Raw genomic sequence first — 12,036 nt, 5'->3', positions numbered from 1 at the left:
ATCCCCTAACACAATTGATTTCTTGGAAGCCGACGTACCCCTCGTTGCATTAGAGCCAATCTCAATACCAGAAACTTGGCTGCTTGTGCTACGTTCCCCTGAGAATCCATCACCTCCTACATTTTCCAGAACAGCATACCTGTTTGAAATGGGTATATCCACAAAAGACTCCTGCACTAGCTGCCTACCTCTCTTACCCTTCCTGGAGTTAACCCATTTATGTGACTGTATCTGAGACTTTCCCCACTTCCTATAACTGCCATCCATCACATACTGTTGCTGTTGCAAATTCCTCATCGCTTCTATCTTATAACACTGTCTTATTCCTCTACAAACACTGCCCCAGGTTAAATTAATATAAGTACACAAGGTGGTTGAAATGATGTGATTGCAGTAGTTAGTAAAGGAATACCATGCAAAGCGAAAAGTAGCCCTTAAAAACCTTTTTTCTTCTTATGTGTTTCCAAATGAGTCAATCCCACTCCATTTCGCTCACTTTTCTTTGCTTTTTTTGTTAACCCTCAAGTTAATTACCAGCAGCACTGACAAATAATGTTTTCCTGTTTTCTCTTGTCCCACTAAAACGCAAGAACATGTTGCAGTGCATCCTGAGATGCTGAAAACATAAAGTTGACGTAGCACGTAAATTAATGTTTAGTGATAAAAGACATTATTGTTCTGTGATATGATGAAATTATCTGCATGAAAACATCATTTCAAAATCTAAGTATTCTTTATCATGGGGTCTTATAGCACGGAAACAGACTCTTAAGTCCAACCGGCCCATGCGAAACATAATTCCAAGCTAAACTAGTCCCACCTGCCTGTTCCTGGCCCATATCCCTCCAAACCTTTCCCAGTCATGTATCTATCCAAATGTCTTTTAAACATTATAATTGTACCCACATCCACCACTTTCTCAGGAGGTTCATTCCACTCTGGAACCACCCTCTGTGTAAATAAAAAATTGCCACTTACGTATTTTAAATCTCTCTCTTCTCCTCTTAAAAATGTGCCCTCCAGTCTTGAAATCCCCCATTCTATGGATAAGACAACTACTCTATCAAATCTCAAATCATGTTTAAATAAAACATGATTTGACTTATTGAGTTACTATAAGTAGCTTCTTATATGCGGGGAATTACATGGTTTACCACTTGTACTGTAAAACTGTTCTTCGATTAGTGAGATCTTCTGAATTATGAAAGATTTCATTAATTCTCATATCATGCTTTGGAATAGGCTTCACGTGTTTTCAGAAAATATTTGCACCTAGGTTTTTAATAGGGACTGTGAGTTTTCTGAAGGCTAAGAAAGAAAAGAAAATCTATTCTCTGAATTATGTCTGTTAGCAAATACATCAACATGAGTGTAGAGATGCCTGTGTGTTACTGAACTTGCAATGAAATGTTCAAAAAATATTTTGTCAGCTCTACATACGGAGTAGACAGTCACTTCTAGTTAACACCTGGTTAAATTATTCACAAATTATTTGTTTCCATGTATTTTGTCTAAATGTGTTATTTCTTTTTCAAATAATAATCCATGGTTCAGATGTCTGAATTGCATGATCTCACGTCTGTTCATGAAGCATGATTGTTCCGTGTGGAATTCTCTCAAGCTTGTGAAGATAGGAATGTTTATTTCAAGATGTAAAAACCATTGCCTAATTTTATGTTGTTGTTGATTTATAAAAATATTTTTTTCTTTTGAAGGTTGTGACTCCAGATGAGGTGCTTGCTTCATTTTGGTAGCTCACCCAAATGCGTTTTTATCACAGTTCAACAGCATGGTGGCATTTACCATGGCAGTTTCACAGTTGAACCTGATTCTGCTGTGAACTGGTGTCAAAATAAGCCCACATTTCAGCAACTGTTGTTGAATTTGACTTAGATTTGCATGTCTGGCTCATTCTTCTCCATCACAGTTCAAGAGTTACACGGCCATTGACACTTCATAAACGCTACCTCGGCAATTATATTTTTAAAATTCCGATATTCATGTCATGCCATATCAGTGGACTTGATATGATGCACTTCAGTGTTCCATCCAATAAAAATGTTACTTTCCAATACTCAATTTTTAAATAAACGCAGAATGGTGGAGATGCTCTGCAGGCCTGCTAGCATTTGTGAAGGGAGAAATGTTATTGTTTTGAATCTGTCTGACTTCTTCAGAATGGTGTATATTGATGTGATGTATCATTAAAAAAAAAACATATTGACGTGCCTAAGTTTTATTTTAGATAGATTAATTGTTGACAATACGTCACCCCAAACATAAAAGAAACTCCAGCATTTTAAGATAATATGTTGTATTATGTCTAAGGTTTAAGTTTTGGGAGCCAGAAGCGTTATATTGCATGCGACATCTGTGAATGATCCTAAACTGGACAATTGGATGGTTGGAACTGCTGAATGTGACAGACTTTGTGTTTGCTAGTGTTCTTTAGCTTGCCAAACTGTTAGGCCAATGTCAGTATGGATAAGCTTTTGTTCTAACTCGCCAAGCTGTAAGGCTGGAGCCTGCATTGGTTCATCCAAAAGTTCTCTTGTATCTAAAGTGATTTTTTTCTATCCTGAAAGGTTGTTTTCTACCTTTTTATTACTGAGTGTGTTATGCTAATCACTTATATAAATGAGTATCAGCAGAAAGACAAAATGATCTCTCATTTCCATTGGAGGTGCTTGACATTTTGTGACATCAGTCACAAGGTGTTCTGTTCAGCTTACAGACTTTATGAATGTATCATGAGATCACCTGCTGTTGCGTGTCATCCTCTTTCTCTCCAGATTAGCAATGTCTTGTTAAAGTGTTTGTGCTTCATATCTTAGTAGAGAACCTTTGCTGTGGGAGCTTTCTTTATTAGGGAGTTAAGGTGCGTTTGCTGTAATATTCAATAAATTTCTCAGGATTTTATTGTCATTATAATGGTTTAATTATCCATGTACTCCAATTCAGTTAAGAATTGCCATTGGAAAAAGTGACACACCAACTGTTGCCTTTTTAAAAAAAATGTTTGAAGCTATATAGCAAAAGGCAGAAGTATTTCAACATTTTATCTTGGTCCCGTGCACAGGAACAGACCCTTCGGCCCTCCAATCCTGCGCCAATGCATTTTGTCCTTCCATAGTAAACTGTCTTCACTTACAGGATCTGTATCCTCCTCTTCCCTTCCTATTTATGCATTTGTCCAGGTGCTTCTTGAATGCTGCTATTACGTCTGCTTCCACCACCAACTCTGGCAGTGCAATCAGGGACTCGCCACCCTTTGTATGATTTGTTATAGAATTCCTAGAGATTGGAAGCAGGCCATTTGGCCTGAGTCCACACCAACCCTCTGAAGAGCATCTCACCCAGACCCACCCCTACCTTATCCCTGTATGTCCCACCGCTAAACTGCCTAACTTACACATCCCTGGACACTGGGCAATTCAGCATGTCTTCAATTGTGTGACATACTGTTTGGAAAATTCTTTTCATCTCCTTTGTTTGTCCAGCTCTCTCATTTTCATATTAGGACCGTTTATTCAAGAACATATAGTTATACTGCTTCATAAATAAAGATAAAGTCACCATAATCCTTCTGGACCATAGCACTGCTCTTCCATGAGAGATAAATAAAGGTCATTATTGTTCATTTTACTGAATACACTGCTCAGTGATCTGATAGCTTTTGGCACAGGAGTTGGAATATGTACCCTTTGGTATTTGCAGTTACATGCTGGGAGCTGATGTTTTGATGATGTGCTGTTCAAATTGCCGAATTTTTCTTGAGCAGGGAGGTTTGACTTTGGTGCAAGTATCAAAAAAGCATGTTGGGCAACAAATCAAAATTTACCATGGGTAGTGTTACAAATAATGCTGAGCAAAATAACAATCAAAAAAGGGGCGGTGTTTTAAACTCAGTAAGATGTCCTTTCGCATACTGAGGTGAAACATTAGATTGAAACTTGAACCTTTTTAGAATTAATCATTGAGTTTTGTGATAGACTTTAATGGATGAACAAATATGAAAATAGAACATGTGTTTTGATACTCCTCTTTAGAAGGCAAGCTGATTATTGCAGGATGCTGGAAGCATAACATTACGTCATGCCAATGTGGTTACAACTAAAATGTTTTTTGAAAAAAGCTTTTCAAGGTGAGAGGGGAAAAGTTTAAGGGAGATCATAGAGGTGTACAGCATGAAAACAGACCCTTCGGTCCAACTCATCCATGCTGACCAGATATCTTAGCCCTCTCACCCTAAACCTATGCCCTCTAGTTCTGGACTCCCCCACCCCAGGGAAAAGACTTTGTCTATTTATCCTATCCATGTCCCTCATGATTTTATAAACCTCTATAAGGACACCCCTCAGCCTCCGACGCTCCAAGGAAACCAGCCCTCGCCTGTTCAACCTCTCCCTATAGCTCAAATCCTCCATCCCTGGCAACATCCTTGTAAATCTTTTCAGAACCCTTTCAAGTTTCGCAACATCTTTCCAATAGGAAGGAGACCAGAATTGCATGCAATATTTCAACAGTGGCCTAACCAATGTCCTGTACAGCCGCAACATGACCTTGCAACTCCTGTACTCAATACTCTGGCCCAATAAAGGAAAGCATACAAAATGCCGCCTTCACTACCCTATCTACCTTCGACTCCACTTTCAAGGAGCTATGAACCTGCACTCTAAGATCTCTTTGTTCAGCAACACTCCCTAGGACCTTACCATTAAGTGTGTAAGTCCTGCTAAGATTTGCTTTCCCAAAATGCAGCACCTCGCATTTATCTGAATTAAACTCCATCTGCCACTTCTCAGCCCATTGGGAACCTTGTCGAACGTCTTACTGAAGTTCCCATCTACTGCTCTGCCCTCATCAATCTTCTTTGTTACTTCTTCAAAAAATTCAATCAAGTTTGTGAGACATGATTTCTCATGCACAAAGCCATGTTGACTATCCCTAATCAGTCCTTGCCTTTCCAAATAAATGTACATCCTGTCCATCAGGATTCCCTTCAACAACTTGCCCACCACCGAGGTCAGGCTCATCGGTCTGTAGTTTGCCAACCTCCAGTCTTTCGGCACCTCACCTGTGACAATCAATGATACAATATCTCAGTAAGAGGCCCACCAATCACGTCTCTAGCTTCCCACAGAGGTCTCAGTTACACCTGATCAGGTCCTGGGGATTTATCCACCTTTACCCGTTTCAAGCCATCCAGCACTTCCTCCTCTGTAATCTGGACATTTTGCAAGATGTCACCATCTAATTACCTACAGTCGATATCTTCCATATCCTGTTCCACAGTAAATACTGATGCAAAATATTCATTTAGTATTTCCCCCATTTTCTGTGGCTCCTCACAAAGGCCGCCTTGCTGATCTTTGAGAGGCCCTATTCTCTCCCTAGTTACCCTTTTGTCCTTAATATATTTGTAAAAACTCTTTGGATTCTCCTTAATTCTGTTTGCCAAAGCTATCTTGTGTCCCCTTTTTGCCCTCCTGATTTCCCTCTTAAGCATACTCCTACTTCCTTGATACTCTTCTAAGGATTCATTCGATCTATCCTGTATATATATATACAGGATAGAACAGTAAAGCATAAATGGTAAAGGAGTCATGTAGGATGGGAGATCATGCAGAGTCAGGAGTAGCCTGGTTTTAATGGGTTTGGACAGGGTGGATTACTAAACTTGGCAAGGTTTCCTCATAAGCTAGGGGCTGGGTAGGAAAGTGAGCAGATCCAGGTACATGTAGATCCAGGTACATATACAGCATAGAACATAGAACATTACAGCACAGTACAGGCCCTTCAGCCCTCAGTGTTGCGCTGACCTGTGAAGTTAATCTGATGTCCATCTAACCTATACTGGTCTATTATTATCCATATGTATGTCCAATGCCCATTTAAATGCCCTTAACATTGGTGAGTCTACTACTGTTGCAGGAAGACGGTTCTACACTCCTACTACTAAGTGAAGAAACTACCCCTAATATCAGTCCTAAGTCTATCATACCCTCAATTTAAAGCTATGTCCCTCGTGTTAGCCTTTTCCCATTCAAGGAAAAAGGCTCTCACTGTCCATCCTATCAAACCCTCTGATTATCTTGTACGTCTTGATTAAGTCACCTCTCAACCTTCTTCTCTCTAAAGAAAACAGACTCAAATCCCTCAGCTTTTCCTCATAAGACCTTCCCTACACTCCCGGCAACATCCTAGTAAATCTCCTCTGAACCCTTTCCAAAGCTTCCACAATCTTCCGATAATGCGGTGACCAGAACTACATGCAATACTTCAGGTAGCTTTCTTTTACTTAACCAAACCCTCAATTTCTTTCGTCATCCAGCATTTCCCTACACCTACCAGCCCTTCCTTTCACTCTAACAGGAATATACTTTCTCTGGATTCTTGTTATCTCATTTCTGAAGGCTTCCAATTTTCCAGCCACCCCTTTACCTGTGAACATTTGCCCCCAATCAGCTTTTGAAAGTTCTTGCCTAATACCGTCAAAATTGTTCATTCTCCAATTCAGAACGTCAACTTTTAGATCTGGTCTATCCTTTTCCATCACTCCTATAAATCTAATAGAGTTATAGTCGCTGGCCCCAAAGTGCTCCCCCACTGACACTTCAGTCACCTGCCCTGCCTTATTTCCCAAGAGTAGGTCAAGTTTTGCACTTTCTCTAGTGGGTACATCCACATACTGAATCAGAAAATTGTCTTGTACACACTTAATAAATTCCTCTCCATCTAAACCCTTAACACTATGGAAGACCCAGTTGGGTTTAAGCTAAAAGGGGCAAGCTTAAAGGAGATGTGAAAAGCAATTTTTAAAAAAACACACAGCTTAAGTACCTGGAACGAAATGCCAGAGGATGTATGGAAACAGATACAGTAGCAACGTTTAAGAAGCATCTTGACAGATACATAACTAGGCAAAGAATAGAGGGATATGGACCATGCTGAGACAAAAGATTTTTAGTTTAGAAAGTCATTGTGCCGATGCAGTCTTGGTGAGTGGAAGGGCCTGTTGGCATGCTATACTTTTTGTTCTTGCCCAGTTTGGCTATATAGTACCTGTTGTGGGGGTGTGTGCTGTTGCTGTTGGTGAAACATTGTAACTTGATCTGTTTCAGTTCAATGCTGAGAGTTAACAGATTATCAAGATGTGACTCAGAAGTCATTTGTCAGAAGTGCAGTGTTCAGTTTTATGGGTGGAACATTTGTGGGATTAAATGTTTTCTGTGGGTTCCATTCGTATCAGAGTTTGATTTTAATCCATTACTGTCCTAGGAAGCAAGATCCTTTTAAATTGTGTTGTCTCAGGAATTTAAAAGTGTTTTGAGAAAGCAATGGAACGTGGAAAAATTAGGACATTTCTGAGGGTACAAAATTATATGTAATTAGCATTTACAGTTTTAAGACTGTGTTAATGTAGAATTTCTGAGTGCAAAGCAGGGGAAGAGGTCATTTCAGCATATTGAGTAACAACAAAAATAGTAAAGTTTGAGAAACTAGTAGGTTAAGTTACGTGCGAAGAAAATGTTATTGTAATCTGCTGTAGGTATCTACTGTAATTTCTGTTGCAACTGAAAGTTGTACTTGCAATTTCCAACAGGCTTTTTGACTCTGGTTATTTCTTTGCATGTGCAATCCCAGTCAATGAATTGTTTGCCTGTGTTCTGATACAAATTGAACAAAACACGCACACGCTCACACACTCCTCTGATGCTGCAGCTAAAGTGAAATTTTCAAATTAAAGGAATTGTAAAAGTGAGATGAGGCCAGGTGAGAGCTGAATCAAGGCTTAATGTTGCTGTGGCAGTTTAGATGTATGAGGTGCTAGACATCAAGGCTGAGTCGGGTTAGAGTACAATGCTGCAGTTAACAGAAAAGTGGAATTCATATTTGGTAAGATAAATTTGATGGTGATCCTTTAAATTTGGTGTGTGTTGGAAACTTAAAATCTTGTTTAAAAGAATTGGGTTGATTGTTCAAAAATGGTTGGTTTATATAATTGATCCTCAGGTATTCATTTTTTCTATCATATTGAAAGTAATTAGTTCCAAAAACACATTTCAGTATTGTGAAGTGGAATGCTAATTGTTGGTTCTGTGTTTTTGATGCTGCAGTCTGAAAGGTGGTTAAGTATGGAAAACAGTCTCATTGTTAAGACCAGGTATCCTTTGTTAACAAGGTAACATTGGAAAATAACATGAAAGATAATCAGGATAATCTTGTGTATTGTATTTGCTGCACCCAGTGTGACCTGTTCTACATTGGAGAAACCAAAGGCAGACTGGCTAACCGCTTTGCAGAACACGTCAGGTCTGTGCGCGAGCATGACCCTGACCTTCCCGTAGCTGGTCATTTTAACATAGCATCTTGCCCGCATGCCCACTTGTCTGTCCTCAGCATGCTGCAGTGAATCACAACGCGCACGGGAAGGATAACATTTCATCTTGAGTCTGGGCACTTTACAATCTTCTGGACTTCATATTGAGTTTAACACCTTCAAATTGTGAACCTACTCCTATTTCTTTCCGTTGGTTTAGCTTTTACTTGTTGCATTCTGTATGACCCCCCGCCTCTCCGGGATTGTCTGTTCTTTCTAGTCTGGCATCTCACTTCAATCCCCTAATCTGCGCCAACAACATCCTTTCTCCCCCAAGCAGCTTCCCATAGCATAACTGCTGCCCCCTTCACACTTCATGTCAGCTCTCGTGAAGAGTCACCTAGACTCAAAACGTTAGCTTGCTCTCTCTTCATGGCTGCTACCTGACCTGTTGTAATCTCCAGCTTTTATTGCCTTCAGTACAGGTTCTAGTATCTGCAGTAATTTGCTCTTAATAATTCATGAATGCTTTGTTTAAAAGATGAGGCAGAGCAGTTTGGTGGAATAAATACTTTCTTGTTGCAGAAGTAGCTGAAAATGTGTTGCTGGAAAAGCGCAGCAGATCAGGCAGCATCCAAGGAGCAGGAGAATCGACATTTCGGGCATGGGCCCTTCTTCAGAAGTAGCTCTGGGTGAGAGTCATAGTGACACATCTCAGGCCAGTGTAGAAGAATGATAATGTGTAGATCGTAAGTGGTGTTGATTTTGGGCAGAGATTGCACTTTTGTCAGAACAGTGTAAGTCGGTCAGAATTTATTTGTTATAATGGACTGGTTTGCTCTGCCTTAAAATTTTTCTCAAAAATAAATGGGTGACTTGCATCTCGTACTGTTGCACATGTTCAATGACACGCTGTCAGATTTTAATGAGTCTTTTTGTTTTCAACACTTGTGATTAAGAACTTTTTAAAGACAATTTCCAAACATTTTATGGTGCAAAGCCACTGGTCAGTTAACAAAGCTGTGAAGCTTTGATTACATTATAGTGGTTATATCTGAACGATATCAATTGTGAACTTGGATGGTACAATATAAGGTAGCCAACTTTCCAATTTTAATTCAGTTTACTTGTTAATTCCTTTCAAGAAATAAACGGTGAAGCAATTTTCATAGAACAGAACATAGGTCTTAAAAATGACTGACCATATCAGTTCCTTTGGCACTGATAGATGCTGTTCTGCTTTGTCAGTTTCCTTTTTGTTCTATTTGTATGAAGTGAATTGCTGAAGAATTTATCAACAAAGTGAATAATGGGAGCATTAATGTACTGATGTTTTAGATTAGATTCCCCTACAGTGTGGAAACAGGTGCGTTGGCCCAACCAGTCCACACCAACCCTCCGAAGAGTAACCCACCCAGACCCACTTCCCTCTGACTAATGCACCTAACACTAGGGGCAATTTAGCATGGCCAATTCACCTGACCTGCACATTTTTGAAGTGTGGGAAGAAACCAGAGCACTTGGAGGAAACCCACGCAGATACAGGGAGAATGTGCAAACTCTACACAGACATAGTCCGAGGCTGGAACCGAACCTGGGACCCTGGTGCTGTGAGGCAGCACTGAACCACCGTGCCCCCACTTGTGGAGAATTTCCATGATCTTTTACAGCATTTGGAAAGTCACTAGGGGAAAACAAAATCAAGATGCTCATGAGAAGGAGGCATTTAAAATTCATTTAATTATAAAGTCTTACCCATTAACTAGAACTTATAGATCCTATTTTCAAATTTTAAAACAAAATTCATTGTGGTAAAAGGTAGTTGGATGTGTGGTTGTAGTTTATTCAGATTCGTTTATATTTGCAGATTATGATTATAAATAGACTTTGATTTTATCATCCAAGTTCCATAAATGTTTTCTACATAGTCAATACTATGGTATTGCTATGTTTACTCTGAGACAACAGCTGCCCCTCTAGTAAGAAACTGACATCTAGTTGACAAGAACTTCCAAAATTTAAATTGTGTTAGGAATAGATATCTAAGAATGTTGTCAAAAGAGCTTGTAAATTGGGTGGAGAGACATTTTTAAAACTTGCTCTTGATTAGAGATTGCTCCATAAAGGAGGAGCAAAGAATTCGATTTCACCATGTAACGTAAAATGTTTTCCAGTTGGAATGACAATTTCAGTTTTTGGTTTTGATTTTAGATGTCTGCCATTTGAAACATTTGAAAATTTTTTAAAAATATATTGTATGTAGAGTCATAGAATCCCTACAATGTGGAAACAGGTCCTTTGGCCCAACAAGTCCACACCGACCCTCCGAACAGTAGACCCACTTAGACCAATTCCCCTACCGTATTACTCTACATTTACCCCTGACTAATGCACCTAACCTATACATCCCTGAACACGATGGACAATTTAGCATGGCCAACTCACCTAACCTGCATATTTTTGGATTGAGAGAGGAAACTGGAGCACTCAGAGGAAACCCATGCAGACATGGGGAGAATGTGCAACCTCCACACAAGCTCCAGCTCAGCACAGTCCTCATGACTTGTCCTTCCTACCAATCTCCCTTCCCACCTATCCGCTCCACCATCCCCTCTGACCTATCACCTCCATCCCCACCCCCATTCACCTGTTGTACTCTTTGCTACCTTCTCCCCAGCCCCACACCCTCCCAATTATCTCTCCACCCTGGAGACTTCTTGCCTCTATTCCCGATGAAGGGCTTTTGCCCGAAGTGTCGATTTTCCTGCTCTTTGGACGCTGCCTGACCTGCTGTGCTTTCCCAGCATCACTCTGATCTATCCTCCACACATACTGAGGCTGGAATCAAACCCAGGCTCCTGGCGCTGAGGCAGCAGTGCTAACCTCTGCTTCAGATATGAATTTACTAATTTTCACTGCATTTCCCTTGAATTTTTGCCATTCCTTTCAACTGCATAATAACAATCCAACTTGATGTACCATTATGAGACATGTCTCTCGTTTGACTCTAGTTTTTTATACCTAAACTGTCTTCGCACTAGCTGTTACAACATATGAGACATAATATATGTAGAAAGACCTTGTTTGGTTGCTGTTAGTGTGGAAGAGCGATTTAAAAATCAAATTTCCAACCATCACTTTGCACTTTTTCTTTTCGCATCAAGTACTGTTTGGATTACTGAAATAATCCTTGGTAGCTCTCTAAAGAACAACATTTTCTAAACACAGGCCAAGATATCAGGATCTATTGCACTTGTTGCCCACTTGGAAGAAAACTGTTTACAAAAATCTAACGATAGCAGCGGCACAGAATTTTCTTCTCCTGATGTCAGTTCGAATCTGTTGCAAGGCCAAAGAAAGAAGCAAAATCCAGGCCAGAGTCAATAATCTCAAACTGCTGGGGAACCGCAGCAGATCTGGTCGTGTCTGTGGAGAGAAATAGAGTTGACATTTCAAATTCAGTGACCCAGGCAGCAATAAGCTCAAGATCATTTTTACAATCAGAGTGGAGGTGTTCTGCAAAGTGGCCATGAGATTGCATTTTGTCTTCCCACTGTGGAGAAAACCACATTGTGAGCAGTGTATACAGTAGACTGGATTGAACGAAATTCAGGTAAATCATTGCTTCATCTGGAAGGTGTGACCAAGTGAGGAAGGAGAAGGTAAACATACAAGTATTGCTCCTTCTGTGACTGCATGGGAAGGTGCCATGT

The 12,036-nt window shown here is 40.0% G+C and overlaps 1 protein-coding gene across 3 annotated transcripts in view; it reads left to right on the top strand.

The window, feature by feature from the left end:
• The window catches only part of nek7 (NIMA-related kinase 7), a 190,118-nt gene that overhangs the window by 35,213 nt on the left and 142,869 nt on the right, over positions 1-12,036 (top strand). The window contains exon 2 of one of the 3 annotated variants that reach the window (XM_043699782.1): positions 11,552-11,936. The exons of the other annotated variants lie outside the window; for them this stretch is intronic. The gene's annotated coding sequence lies outside the window, so the exon portion shown is untranslated. The remainder of the gene's footprint in view (positions 1-11,551; positions 11,937-12,036) is intronic. 3 annotated transcript variants of the gene reach the window in all.

This window comes from Chiloscyllium plagiosum, chromosome 11 (genome assembly GCF_004010195.1).
Source record: "Chiloscyllium plagiosum isolate BGI_BamShark_2017 chromosome 11, ASM401019v2, whole genome shotgun sequence".
Taxonomy (NCBI): Eukaryota; Metazoa; Chordata; class Chondrichthyes; order Orectolobiformes; family Hemiscylliidae; genus Chiloscyllium; species Chiloscyllium plagiosum.
The sequence above is the reverse complement of the archived record's forward strand: the minus strand, read 5'-3'. Positions and strand labels throughout refer to the sequence as shown.